Genomic DNA, 9,941 nt, shown 5'->3' with positions numbered 1-9,941 from the left:
AGTTCCTTTGTAATTATTGTAATTATCTTTCTTAATGCATTTCTTATTTGCCAAAATAATAATAATAATAATAATAATAATAATAATAATAATAATAATAAACAAAATTAGCAATAATAGTACATACATAGTGGTAGTACATATGAATGTTCTTCTATTATTGTGGCACCTACTGTAAAAAAAAAATAGTAGAAGTGGTAAGTAATGTAGTTTGATTTCAAAAAATTCTTTCAATTCAAATATAAGATTAGAAGATAAATATGCATTGTATTTAAATATATATATATATATATATATATATATATATATATATATATGAAGAACTTATCTTCTTGCAACAAATTGAAATATTATTTTAATTAGAATGAAAGTTGAATGAAATTTTACTTCTTAATCTATTTGAATTTGAAGTACATTATCCTTTTTTAAAAAATCAATACCTTAAAAATAGAAACTCATAATTAAATAATTTTAATAGACATTTACTATTTCAAACTTATCTTTTTTAAAATTTAAATTCTATAAAATATATTTATATATAATGTATTTACATATTAGAGAAATATAAAAATATTATTAAAATAATAATTAGTTGTAGTAGTGTAAACAATAGTAGTAATAGTACGTACATTGAATAATAGAAGTATTATGATGATGATGATAATAATCGAAAAAACAAAAATAGCAATAGTAGTACATAAGACTGAATACATATATACTCCTACAACAAAATACAGTGATGTGCATAATTTATCTATGATACTCTTCATATGTGCTTAATTTATTTATACGCTCTTCATATTCTTCTTTTTATAGATTTATTTTTTATTTATATTTTATATGCAGTTGATGATCATTTAACAAGATAATTTTCTTTTGGATTATATCCAGACTTGAATTCAAGTAATTGACATTTTACGTTTTGATCTTGTAAAAGTAAAATTATAAAAGAACTACACGTTGTTGACACCTAATTTTTTTCCTCCACAAATAATTTTAATTTTGAGTTTCTTCGATTTTAATAAAATTATAATATTTATTTTATCCGGATAAAAATTTTTCTAAAGTATTTATCTAGATATTTTTTGCTATTTTAAGTAACGATCATACATTTTCGTATTCGTATATGCGAAATCGTATAATTTTGTTACTTAAATATTTATTTTATGGAATATTAAATTTTAACTGAGGCATATTTGAAAAATAAATTCAAATAGTTAAAATTTTGATTTAGATATAATTTGTTCTCATATTTGAAAAAAATATCTGACTTGTTTGGTCTTGTTCCGTGACCGTTTCATCCTTTCTTTGTCTCCTGCCTTCATTTGTCGAGCATTATAATGAATTCGATGATCATTTTGAGTTTTATTGTTAAAATCTGATTATGATAGAGGTTTGGAGTTGTGATTTAAAGCCATAGACTGATGAAGAATTTTGTTTATGTTATCCAGAGTGTAGTTGATTTTCTTATTTGTAATTGTGGAAATTGGAATTTTATAGTTGGTGTGAGAATGGGATTGATTAGTAGCTTCGGTTCCATCATTGTCGAGTGTAAAACTTGGTCTACACGTGCTAGAAAAACAAAGTAGTTCATAGGATCCGATGAATTCTCAATGACCTTTGGTCGTATGGTCTAATATGACCATAAGTGGTCATAAAGCCAATGAGTTATTTTCTTTTGGCCAAAGGTATCGATAGACACTCAAATTTATTGCAAAAGTTCACTTAGATTCTTAAATTAAGGTTTATTTCTATCAAAACCCTAAATCCTCGAATTTTATTGCAATTGGACATTTTTTTGCCTATGTGGCACTACGCGTGCAGTGTCATTATGGAAGGCGCGTGAGGAATATTTTTTTTTTCTAATTTACGCATAAAAAGTTGTCAAATGGCATTGAGGGCGGCAAAATTTTTTTAATAATAATTTTTTTTTTAATCACTAAAGGCTCCAAAAAGCATTAGAGGACCCAAATTTTTTCTTTTTAATAAAACTGAATTTAAAGAAAATCTGTTTTTTATTTTCATCTTTTAAAAATTTTTATAATTTCATTTTAATAATTAGTTTTTTATTTTTATTTTTAAAATAATTTTATAATTATTTTTTCATAATTTGGATCCTGAATGCCATTTTTTATTTTCATTTTAAAAAGTTTTATAATTTTTTCAATAATTCATTTTTAATTTATTAAATATTTTTTTGGTAATATATTTCATTTTTTAAAAATTTTTATAATTTTTTTTAAATAATCAGTTTTATATTTTTATTTTTTAAATAATTTTATAATTATTTTTTCATAATTTATATCCTCAATGAAATATTTTATTTTCATTTTTCTAAAAAATATTATAATTTTTTTAATAATTATTTTTAAAAAAAATAATTTTTAATAATTTATTTTATTTTATTAAAAAATTTATAATTTTTTTTAAATAATCATTTATTTATTTTTATTTTTTAAATAATTTTATAATTATTTTTTCATAATTTGGATCCTCAATGCCATTTTTTATTTTAAATTTTAAAAAGTTTTATAATTTTTTCAATAATTAAATTTTTATTTTTTAATAATTTATTTCATTTTTAGAAAAAAATTATAATTTTTTAAATAATCAGTTTTTTATTTTTATTTTTTAAATAATTTTATAATTATTTTTTCACAATTTATATCATCAATGCCATTTTTCTAAAAATTTAATAATATATTTAATAATTATTTTTTAAAAAAATAATTTTTAATAATTTATTTCATTTTAAAAAAAAATTATAATTTTTTTAAAATAATCAATTTTTTATTTTTATTTATTAAATAATTTTAGAATTATTTTTTAATAATTTTGATCCTAAATGCTATTGTTTATTTTCATTTTAAAAAGTTTTATAATTTTTTTAATAATTAATTTTTTATTTTTAAATATTTTTTTAATAATTTATTTCATTTTTAAAAAAAAATTATAATTTTTGTAAAATAATCAGTTTTTTATTTTTTAAATAATTTTATAATTATTTTTTCATAATTTATATCCTCAATGCCATTTTTTATTTTCATTTAAAAAATTTTATAAATTTTTCTAGTAATTAAATTTTTTTAAAAATAATTTTTTAATAATTTATTTCATTTTTAAAAAAAATTTATAATTTTTCAAAATAAACAGTTTTTTTTTCATTTTTAAAATAATTTTAGAATTATTTTTTAATAATTTCCTCAATGTCATTTTTATATACTTTTTAAAAATATATATATAATTAATTTTTAATAATTATTGGACCCACAATGCCACGTGTCAGCTTTCAATTAGCTCATTTTGCCACATCAGCGTGTGTGTGTAACACATACTTTGACCTTTTTGCTGATAGGGAAAAAAATGCCCAATTGAAACAAAATTCGGGGGGTTTAGGGGTTTGATAGGAACAAGCCTTTGTTTAGAGGCCTAAGTAAATTTTCGCAACAAGTTTGAGTATCTGTCAATGACTTTGGCCTTTTCTTTTCGACTCTTCTTTTATGTAGTTTCTTGTTTGATACTCATACCTCTTTCATGTTTCCCATGTGCGCTAAGGCATGATTTTTCTTTTAACCAAGTGATTTTAAAAACTTGAGAATTAACTTATCACCTGACAGTGCTTATAAAATTTGTTATAAATTTGCTACTTTGAAACTATTTGCCTTTATGTTGTTACTGTAAAATCACAGGATGTCTAATTTTATCAGCAATGAAATTATCTCAGGATTACTTTCCTAATTCAGTGTTATTTCTAAATTGCTCTTCTCTGTGTTTCTCCTCGCATTCTGTTTAGGATTGAAATTTCTTAGATTTAATTTGTCCCGGTGGCTTTACATATTTTTCATGAAAAGGATGTAATAAAAATTGGCAAAATGACCTTCTGAATCCCTGTACTATGTCGCTTTTGTAAGTTGGATACTTCTACTTACATGTTTGTCATCTGAACCCTTGAACCCACTAAAAAGCAACATTTTAAACCCTTTGACCATTGACTTTGCCTATGTGACATTACAATGCTAACTAGAACAAGGAGAGTGATTACACTCGCCTATGGTGCAAGTGGGAGTCAATTTTATATTAAATAATTTTTTTAAAAATAAAAATAATATTAAAATTTTAAAAAATTAAAAAGATCCTTTTTTTCCTCCATCTTTTTTAATTTAAAATATTTTTAAATTTTAAAAATAATAAATTTAAAAATAAAAAATGAAAAGCCCCCCTCCCCCTCCAGCCCACCCCAGCCTTCACCCTCATTCAGCCTCCTCCCCGCGCCCAGCCACCACCCCACCCCCGTCCAGCCCCTTCCCCCTTCCTCGTACGAGAGGCGTAAATTGAAAAATAGCACAAAATAAGGGCAAAAGTGCAAATGACCCAGTACAACTGTACACCATTTTAATTGGAGCAAACTTAAATGTAAGCACAAGAGGTCCACAATATGTAACAATCATCCAAACAAGTTACAAGAGTAAAATTGAAGCTCAGATCTCTTGATAAAATAAGAGAATGAAGACATCGCCATGGCTGCAAACCTCGGATTGCGTCTAGGTCGCCCAGCCAAGATACATGCCTCTTAATATTTATATATTCCTAAAGAGAGTGTGTGATTGATATTGTTGTTGTTTATTGTTAAAAAAAAAATTATTGTTGTTTCACTTTTTAAATTTTGTTTTATTTACTTTCTCAATTTAAATTTTTTATTTTATTTAGGATTAATTTTGTAATTTTTATAAATTGTTAAAGATATTTAAATAAAAATTGAAAATTCATTATATTTGTGTATGTGAATTTATAGTTAAAACATTAAATTAATTGGAGAAAAATTTCAATTATTTAGAATAATTTGATGTTCAATTAAATTTATTGTGTTTTGTATTAGAATTTATAATTAAAAATTTAAATTTATAGTTGAAACTTTAAATTAATTTAAATCAAAATTTTATTGTGTTTGTGTATTAGAATTTCTATAATTTATAAAAAGAATTTATTTAATTAAATTTATTTTAATATTTAATTTCTTATGTAACATGTTAAAAATAACATAAAATTTAATGTGATACTTAAAAATGGCGTGACAACTGATGTAGCGAGAGTGTGTTATATTCACCAAAAAAATATTTAAAATGTTATTTTTCAGTAAGTTCAAAGATCCAGATGATAAACATGTAAGTAGAAATGCCAACTTACAAAATCGATATAAGTGCAGGTCATTTTGCCATAAAAATTTTGTTAGCCTAAACGAAAAGTTTTGTGACCAAGAATTATTAGAATTAGGAACACTTTATCTCCTCACTTTATTGTTACAGTTGGATATAACTATGTATGCCTGTCCCTTTTTTCACATTCTAGTTCCAACTGACCCGACACCAGCAAAGATTCCAATTGGCGACCCGACCCGACCCGACCCGACGCGTACAGCTCAGCCTTGTTTGCTTTTGAATTTGAAATTCAAAATTTGTACCAAAATAGCACGAATCCAGCTCATCCATGTGACCTTATCTATCAGTCTTTTAAAATTTCAAAAATGTCCCTCACAATTTTCATCCCACATCCTAAAAACCAACAATTCAATTCCAAAATCTTTTGTATATATATTCCTATTGTTTTCACTAAAAGGTGTGAGAGGTCGGATAGTAGGAACCCCAAAAAAGCATAGGATTTTGCTATCCGAAGAAAATTTCAGTGCTAAGAAATTCAGTAAGACTCATTTAAGCTCGAAATTCTAAGCTAAGGAATTGAGTTCGTTTTTTGGTGGTAACGAGGATTCCGTTGAGCTCGAAATTTTGATTTACTGCCCCTGAAAAGGTAAAACTATTCACCTAGTTTGTTTTCTATGATTGATATTTTAGTCTCATGTTGAATTTGGACTTGTTTGATCTTGTATAAATTTTCCTTAGTGTTCCGTGACCGTTTCATCTTTTCTTTGTCTCTTCCCTTCATATGTCGGGCATTATAATGAATTTGATGGTCGTTTTGAGTTTTATTGTTAAAATTCGGCTAATCAACACCATTAACACAAAAAGTGAACTTATTCAAAGCAACCGAATTGAAAACTATGACACAATCAGCATAACAGCAACTATTATAAATAATTCCTACGGCCATCATAGCCATCTACAGTGAACAATCCCACAATTATTGTCACTACGGAGAAAGAGATGAAGAAGAAAGTAAAAACAATTATAGAAAAAACAAAAAGGGATAAAGCGTCAGCTGTTTCGGACCAGTAAAATGAGACTACGAGCTTTGTCGAAATCAGCGACCACCGAAAAGCTTTGCCGTCAACTTAAAAACTTCGATTAGCCGATGAATTTTCACGAAACAAATATTATTTTACTAAAAAATAGATTGTTTTTGCTCAAAGATTTTTTCAACCCTCTAAGACTTGTTTCTTTTTGCTCCAAATAGGGCTTTATATAGAAAGAATTTAAGGGTCTCCTTTGAATCCTCAATCATGTGGGATAAGCAAATCGAGGGGTAATTTGGGGATTTGAAATGGCAAATTTGAATTTTGGATTAAGGGATATGGATAAGGTTGTTGAATGGACTGGAATCAGTACTACTTCGGTACAGAATATGACTTTTAAATTCAAAGCAGATAAGGTTGAGTTGTTGTTTTATGTGGGTTTGGGTCGGGTTTGCCAAAGCTGCTCGATGGCGTTGGGTTTCGGGTTGGTTGGGTTGAAAAACGGGTCAAGTGCGGGGTGGTTGTTGAAATTATTGTTGTTGTTTGAAGCTGTACGCAACTTTGGTGCGTGTTGTACGTTGAATGTGGGAGCTAGTACGCTGGTGGTATTGTGTATGCTGAAGAAGACGGGAGAGTGGGACGGGTCGGTTTGAGAGAAGTTTGGGCTGCTGATGTGGCCTAATTTTAAAAGCATTATTCAAAATGAATTATAAATCGGTTTGGACTTGTTTGGTCTTGTATGAATTTTCCTTAGTCAACTGTGACCGTCTCATCTTTTCTTTGTCTCGATTTGGACTTATTTGGTCTTGTATGAATTTTCCTTAGTCATCCGTGACCTTTTCATCTTTTCTTTGTCTCCTGCCTTCATATGTCAAGCATTATAATGAATTCGATAATCGTTTTGAGTTTTATTGTTAATATCTGATTATGGTAGAGGTTTGGAGTTGTGATTTAAAGTCATAGACTGATGAAGAATTTTGTTTACATTTATTTTCTTTGTATTTTGCTAATTGTCATGAAAATTTGAAAGCTTTCTATTTCTTTTACACCTTTACCTGAACAAATGTTTATTTCAAGATTAACTGGGAGTATTGGGAGTATTTCAGTGATCTTGACTTTGCACTATTTTTGTTAAAGGTTGTCCATACGTCGTAGAATATAGTACTAAACTTTTCTTCTTTAGCTTAATTGTGTATACATGTTTGATTGTTTGTTGTAATGAACTCTTAAATTTTGTTGAATCAAATTAAATTCTCTTTTGAATTATCATTTCTATTTTATCTTTATATTTTTCTTTCTTTATAATTCGTCACGTAGTCTAAATTTTTGAATTAATAAAATTTGTCTCTTTATGTTTTCCTTAAGATCAAGTCTTTTAGAAATTAAAATGACATTTTATTTTATCAATGTGTTAACTTAGCTTATTTAAGTTAAACAGAATTCTCTTCGGCATAGAAAATAAATTTTTTCTTATAAAAAGTTGAAACTTGTAAAAAGAAAAATTGGTCAAGATTTCATAATTTGTCTATTTTCTTGACCTTTGGTCTTATGCTTTAATATGACCGTAAGGCATAAAGCCAGTGAGCCATCTTCTTTTCGGCTTTTCTTTCATCTAGTTTCTTCTCTTGTTTGATACTCATACCTCTTTACCATTTTCCCTGTGTGCTGAGATATGATTTTTCTCTTAACCAAGTGATTTTAAAAACTTGAGAATTAACCGATCAGCTGGCAGTCCCTTATAAAATTTGTTATAAATTTGCTACTTTGAAACTATTTGCCTTCATGTTGTTACTGTAAAATCACAGGTTGTCTAATTTTATCAGTAATAAGATTATCTAAGGATTTCTTGCCTAACTTAGCGTTTTTTTGAAATTGCTCTTCTCTGTATTTCTCCCTCTCATTTTGTTTAGGATTGAAATTTCTTAGATTTAATTTGCCCCAATGTCTTTACATATTTGTCATGAAAAGGATGTAATAAAAATTTTGTCAGCCTATACGAAAAGTTCTTTGACCGACCTACTTATCTAAATATCAACAATAAAGTCTTATTCGTTAATTTTTTTCGAGTCGATATTCACCCGTGGATTAATTTATTTAAGATGAAAATAACTTTATGTGTTTACTTTATGTCACATATCTTGCATTACTTACCAGTAATGGGGTATTTGTTCATGTTGATTGTAATTGTGCAATTTTACGAATGGTCACATCTTAGGGAATAATTTAGATTAATTAAAGTAAAATTGCACAATTACAATAAACATGAACAAATACAAGAAAAGAAGATAAACTTAAAATTTTGGGCATGCCAAAAGTCTTTCCTTTTCCTTTAAATTCAGGTGACATACATCTAGAGCTTTGGAAATTATGTCTATGTAGCTCATATTTACATGTATAAAGGCCTGACATTCCCTTAACATTTTCCAAAGGTGTTATTTATAACAAAATTGACCCTCTTTTAATTATAAAAAGAAAGTTAATAAAATAATTATGCAATTCTTTTTTAAAAAAAAACACAACTTGCCCATTTCTACTTCCCAGTATGTTCTTTTTATTGTTAAAAGTATGCTATGTGTTTAAGATCATTCATGGGAATATTTTAGATTAATTAATTTCTTCAAGAGTGGATTCTAATAGTAAGGAATGTCTTTTTAAGATATCTTTAATTACTAGAGTTATGTTAATTTGTCAATGGATGTGACTTCTGCTTATTTGTTCTTTTCTTTCTTTAATAGTACATGTGAAATTGTTACACACGTATTACTTGATTAAAATAATGAAGTGAAACGCTGATATTTGTATATGCATTAGACGGGCAAGCCCGTGCTTAGTACGAGCCCAACGTTGTATTTTAATAGTAATATAATGATATAAAACTAAGCTTCTCTATTTTATGTACCTATTTAATTACACAGAGAAGGTTGCATTCCTTTGTATAAAATGGTGAGTTTTAAACGTATTTTGTTTTAATTACGTAGGTAAAGAAAAAGAATTTGAGAAGATATCATCTAAAACACTTCAGATCAAGAAAAAAGTTTAGACTTCTCAAGTTAAGAGTCGTGTTTATGCTAAAAGGAGTAATCTGTAATCTCGCAAAACTGAGTGCAACAGAGAGCCTATCAAGTTCCATGAAGCAATGAGATATTTGCTCCTTTTGTATATAGCTTCATAAGAGCTGGTTGGTGGCGAAGAATCAACGGTGATGCCTGCTGCTTGCGGAATAGAGATGATAATCTCTGTGTATGATGCACGATGACCTTCCCTGCATGGACAATAGTGGTCTCCGTAGAGGAAAGTTGTGACAGCATGAGGTATTTGGCGAAAATGCCACTGTTGCAAGTGGTTATTCCCTTTTAGCCTTAGCATTTGAGCATATTCGTACCCCCGTCTTGTAAAATTCACAGATTGTACAATGCATACAACTTTGTTCGTGCATCTTCTTCTCACTTACAAACAGTAGTGATATATTTTACTTAAAAAATTGCATTTTGTCTACTTCAACACCTTGTTTGGTGAAGGAACCAGCAGGATGCTTCATTATCGAGTTAAATGTGCTGCAACAGAGATGTGAAATGTCATCAAATTAACAATAATAACAACAAATGGAACTAACAAATGCAGCAAGAACTCAAAAAATCGGAAGTAGTAGACTTGGTGGTGTATGTATATATTTAATTAGCAAACAAATGCAATATCGTTAAGGAAAACCTGTACCGGGATAACTTAACCCCCCATCATCATGGTGTAAATGGTGGGA

The 9,941-nt window shown here is 27.5% G+C and overlaps 1 long non-coding RNA gene across 1 annotated transcript; it reads left to right on the top strand.

Annotated features, from left to right (window-relative positions):
• The first annotated feature begins 5,270 nt into the window (after window positions 1-5,270).
• LOC107876627 lies at window positions 5,271-9,685 on the top strand. Its single transcript, XR_001676071.2, has 2 exons — window positions 5,271-5,802; window positions 9,163-9,685. It is a non-coding gene; the product is annotated as an uncharacterized LOC107876627 (long non-coding RNA).
• Window positions 9,686-9,941: the final 256 nt, after the last annotated feature.

Source organism: Capsicum annuum, unplaced genomic scaffold, assembly GCF_002878395.1.
Source record: "Capsicum annuum cultivar UCD-10X-F1 unplaced genomic scaffold, UCD10Xv1.1 ctg4748, whole genome shotgun sequence".
Taxonomy (NCBI): Eukaryota; Viridiplantae; Streptophyta; class Magnoliopsida; order Solanales; family Solanaceae; genus Capsicum; species Capsicum annuum.
The sequence above is the reverse complement of the archived record's forward strand: the minus strand, read 5'-3'. Positions and strand labels throughout refer to the sequence as shown.